General features: G+C 38.3%; 1 long non-coding RNA gene across 1 annotated transcript; it reads right to left on the reverse strand.

Moving 5' to 3' along the window:
- Positions 1-1,312: 1,312 nt before the first annotated feature.
- LOC137784200 (uncharacterized) lies at positions 1,313-4,351 on the reverse strand. The gene is made up of 3 exons (XR_011077378.1): positions 4,276-4,351; positions 3,399-3,493; positions 1,313-2,597 (listed from the first exon to the last, which is right to left on the reverse strand). It is a non-coding gene; the product is annotated as an uncharacterized lncRNA (long non-coding RNA).
- Positions 4,352-5,087: the final 736 nt, after the last annotated feature.

Here is a 5,087-nt window from a genome sequence, read left to right on the forward strand (position 1 = left end):
GCGCCAGCGACACGGCGGCGCTTTGCATACACGCTCCTTCTCCTCTTCATCCGGCTGTTATTTTGCCTCCTAATGAAATCACACACAAATCGCCCAAAGTGCTGACAACACAAGCAGCGAGGCCAGAAAGCCAATCCTCTCAGGGCTCCATTTAGATAGCAGCTAAAGGATGGGGAGGATGGGGAGGATGGGGGGTATATTTGATTCTGTTGTCTCTTTCCGGTTCCATTGCTGTCTGCAAATATCTGCAGTAAAAAAAAAAAAATTGCGAAAATAAAAAAAAAAAGGAGAGCAAACACCAGGGAGTTAATCTAAATCTAAGCCCTGGACAAAGAGCGGGGAGAAAAATAAAATAAAGAATGAACGGCTGGTAAACTTCTTTGCATCACGTGCCGCAGCCCTGGCCATATTTCCCCCCGAAATGACACTTTAATTAAACAAATTACTGCGCCTCGGGAGAAGGACCTTCAAGAGCGCGATAAGGCCGCGAGGGAGATAAAGGCCTTATAGGCAGTGTTTATCAGAGATGCGGGGGTTTAAACCTTTAATAGGTAATGCCCAGATAAGTAAGCCTTTGTGGTGTTACTGGCGCAGAGATTTTTTACACAGAGGAGCTTACCAAAGAGAGAGAGGGGGGGGGGGGGACGCTGGATCAAACCAAGGACTTAAAGAGTCCCTGATTAAGAACGCCGGAGAAAGGAAATAAAGGGGACACCAAAAAGTGTCCCTTCACTAAACTCTCCTCTTTTATTTGTACGCATATTGCAGATTGAGCCCTTCTTCTGCGGGTTTAACCTTGGCTCGGATGCGGCATAGAGGCTTTTTTTTTTTTAAATGTGTTTTATTTTTATTTTTAACAAACCGGCATTCCTGATAAGACCCGTAACATTTTTCATGGATTAACACCAGTGTGGATATTTCCCGGCAGTACCTGTAGGCGCACAGCGGGCCGAGCTGACGGCCATTGTTACAAGAACAAAAGTCTCTCTGCTTCTCATAAAGTTTCATCTCGTTACGGCGGCTCGGGGGGAATAGTTGTCTTCACGCGATCCCGTGGCCAAAAAAACCCAAAGCGCACGAGAAAAAAGGGGCTTGGATTTGTTTTTCCTCTTTCGCCCGAGACAATTTAAGCCTCCGACAGTTGAGGAGCGGAAACTACAAACATTAAGTCATTTCCACAGCGCCGGCGTTTCTCATTTCCTCTCAAAGCCAAGTCTCTTTTGTAAGTGATATCGCCGCATGTTTCATTCATTCCTGCATGATTAGAGAGATGAAAGTGCACACTCTAAAAAAAAAAAAGTTGAGTCAACTTAAAAAAGTGAGGCAACCAGCTGCAAAGCCTTTTTGAGTTCACTCAACTAAGTTGTGTCAACTTATAATAAGAAGTTCACTCAAAGTGCTATCTTAAGTTTGTCAAACGTAACATTACTAGTCAGACCTACTTATGTATTTAAGTTACCACTACTTAATTTGATAGTCACATCTACTCATGTACTTAAGTTCAGAACACTTAAAATATTAAGTTGGAGAAACTTGAAATTGTGTGTTCTTGTAAATTGAAAACATAAATCAACATAACTTTAAATTTATTGTTGAGAAAACTTACTTCAAACTTAAAGTGTCGTTACTAAATTTCACTGCCCATTAGTTGAGTACACTCAATTCTTTGCAACGTTGCCTTTATTTAAATAAATTAAAAATGTACACCATTTTCTTTGGAAAAGTCAACAGTTAAACAAAACAAACTTCTTCAAACACAAAATGTTTATTAACAAGTAAACATTTGTTTGCATAACTATACAAATTCCAGGTGTCAACACTTAAACATCGACATAAAATCCAAATGGCTGCAAAAAAAATAAAAAATGTAATCCAAAAGCAAGGCCTTGATACAAGCTTTGGGACATTGTATATGATGGAACATATATAAAACACAGAAGGACAATGGCATTGGTGGGAGGTATACAATGGCTTAAAAACCTATCCTATCCATGCATCTATCCATCCAGTTACTGTTTAAAACTGCAATATCTTAAATACTGTTAAGATGCAAAAAACAATTTAGTACAAGTTATGCTTTCTTAACATACACAGTACCAATGCTGATTCCAATATCAGTTTATCATTATGGGCACTGTACACTATCAGCAGTGGGACATAGTTATATTGTTTTTACAATGAATGGACATAAAAAAATGTATTGTCTGTAACAAGACAACTGCAACCTGAACTCTTACCCCCCTCAAAATCCAGCCAAGACCATAGGCGGGGTTTACATATGGCAGGCTACTTGAGCAAACTGCTTTTTAAGGACCGAACCCGGGCAGAGCACTGGGTACCAAGGTTCATGAACAACTTTGAATCACTTCGAAGGTGTACCTCATGTCCTTCGGATACTCCAGGTTGAGAGCATAGATGAGTCCAAACAAAAGGGCAAATGCAGTTGGGATGTCGCATATATCATCCATGACAATCCGTTTCTCAGTAATCAGGGCGATGCTTAGTGTTGTTAGACTTGAGCGGACCGTCCCAACGTCATCTTCAGCAAGTAGTCCCAGTTCAACTTCTTTCACATAAGATTCCTTCGGGTCTGTATTCTACACAAAAACAAGAATACAGAGACAATAATAAATATTCACCGCCTCTTAAGTGTTCATCTTTTTTTCCTTCATCACTCTGTAACAATACAATTTAAAAGCCAAAATACATTTTCATGCAGATTTTGAAAACTAAAATATAAAACTTTCATACAAGAGTCACCTCCTACACATTAGTATTATAGTATTTAAATCGTCATAGTCTGTTAAATTAAATAAATTGAGCAAAAGACAGGGAAACATTTGCTCTCATGGTACAGGCTCCCTTTAATTTAATAAGTGACAAAAACCTAAACTGGAACAAATCTGCTATAAAACAATGGACATTACTATTCCAAATCTGCCAGATTCTCACCCTAAAGAGTATTAGCGGCAAAGGGTGTTGATGTAAAGGTTTTTGTTTTATTTTCTCAAAAAGATTAGCTCAACAAAAGTGTACTTCAACTTTGAAAATGTACTGACAGAATAACTTTGTAATTTAAATACTGACAAAATGTGTATATGCATCATTCTCAAAACCCATGACCAATTTGGGCTTGGAATTATAAATGTAAATTTGAAGGAGAATTGCTGTTACAAAATGCATGTGATGCAGGCATTACACTCACTTGTAACCTTGATGCTACAGTAACATTGCCAGTATTGGCGATATTACATAAAATTAAAAACTATAAAAGTTACACTTATTAAAAATTTAGATGGATTAACAAAGTAACAGTGAAGTAGAAATGAGGGTTTGATGAAAGTTTGCATTAGTGTGTTCTTGCTCAATGTGCAACCTTAATGACAAATTGGTCTTACCAGACATGTCTTTAGCAAGCCGTCCGGCTTCTCCTTCACAATGAAAAGGTAGACCTCGCAGAGCTGTACACTTTGTGGGCAAGGACATCTGTCATCTGAAAAATACAAATTGAAGATTAAAAATTTGACATAATACAAAATAAATTTGGAGAATGACACAAAAAATTAAACTTGGACAACACAATATCACTAAATCCACTTATTATTTGCAGAGTTGCACTTTTAGAAACATACAAAACAGTTTGCATATAAAAGAAACAATGATGCAACTTTAACTTCAATTTAATGTCAACCACAAAGTGTGCAGGCTTTGTCACTGCAGTGTCTCAAGAGAGAAACGTCCATTCATGGAGCTCCACGCTGCAGCAATACATTTACTGCTTTAAAAGTGATAGCTGCAAATCTCATTGTAAAAAGCACGCAACGTATTTTTCGCTGCTCTCTGTCCACTGGGTGTTCACCTGTGTGCCCGCCCGTGTCTGTGTGCATGGCGTTACAGAGAAGAGTTGTAACGTGACCATGTAGACAGGTCGGTTGATAAAAACAAATATATTTTTGACGAAGCTCAAAATGTGTTCTATTCTTACAACATGCCTCGCGGGCGACTCGCGTGGTCCCTGCGGGCGAACAGGTGCCAACGGCACTACCGTCCAGGTCCTGGTCGCTATCTAGTGCCCCTGAATGCTACGCGCGGGTAACTAAAGAGTGAACTAGAGCCTCTAGTCTGGAGGCAGTCCCGACGCCACCAACGCTAAAGAACTGCGAAGCACTGCAGCAACATGTTAACTAACCTAGCTAACACGAGCGGGTCGTTATCGTAAAATTACACATGACGTTATGAACACGTGAAAAGTAGGCTGAACATACACAGTCTTACCTGGTTAAGTGGTGCGGGACGTAAACGGCATTCTGCAGAAACACTTGAGCTGCCGTTGACCGGCGCGAAATTGCTCTCTCATGCGGAAGTGCGCATGCGCAGTGGTAGACGGATATTTGAATCTCTTCTTCTTCTTCTTCTTTATCTTCTTCTTCTGCTTCTTTTATGGCAGTTGGCGGTTTTTTCTTCTCTCTCGCTTTATTGAACATATATTGTCAACAGACATTCAGCAGTTTAAGATTAAGATGTAAAAAGTACATGTCAATCAAATGAGATCTGAAAAACTATCAAAATATAATAAAGAAACAATGGTATTATCAAATCAATGTATCTTAAACAGGGGCTAAAGAAAATATTTTAATATTTATTTCATTATTTAAAATATAATATTAAAGTAGTATATATATATATATATATATATATATATATATATATATATATATATGTTTTATTTTTGTGTGTTTGTGTGTTTACTGACACATGCACAGTGGTCTTAGTTACCTCAGTAGATGCCCAACTCACTATACTAAGTTTTCTCAACTTAACATTTTCAGTGGATTCCACTCCTCATTAATAAAATTGAGATTTTGAGTTAGTTCAACTTTTTTCAACGATATTTGTTGACTCAACTTAAAAAAATGTGTTAGGACAACAAATTTGAAGTTGGGCTTTTTAGAGTGCAGCATATGTCTTTGTGCAAATATATTTTTTTTTCCTCTTTACAATCTGTGTTTTCAACTTTAGCAAAGCAGCTGATGCAGTACTTGCAATGTGTGCAAGAGACGAGCAGACATCGCACATTGCTTCACAAA

Source organism: Clinocottus analis, unplaced genomic scaffold (assembly GCF_023055335.1).
Source record: "Clinocottus analis isolate CAN_PGR_092001 unplaced genomic scaffold, fCliAna1.0.p SCAF_1, whole genome shotgun sequence".
NCBI lineage: Eukaryota > Metazoa > Chordata > Actinopteri > Perciformes > Cottidae > Clinocottus > Clinocottus analis.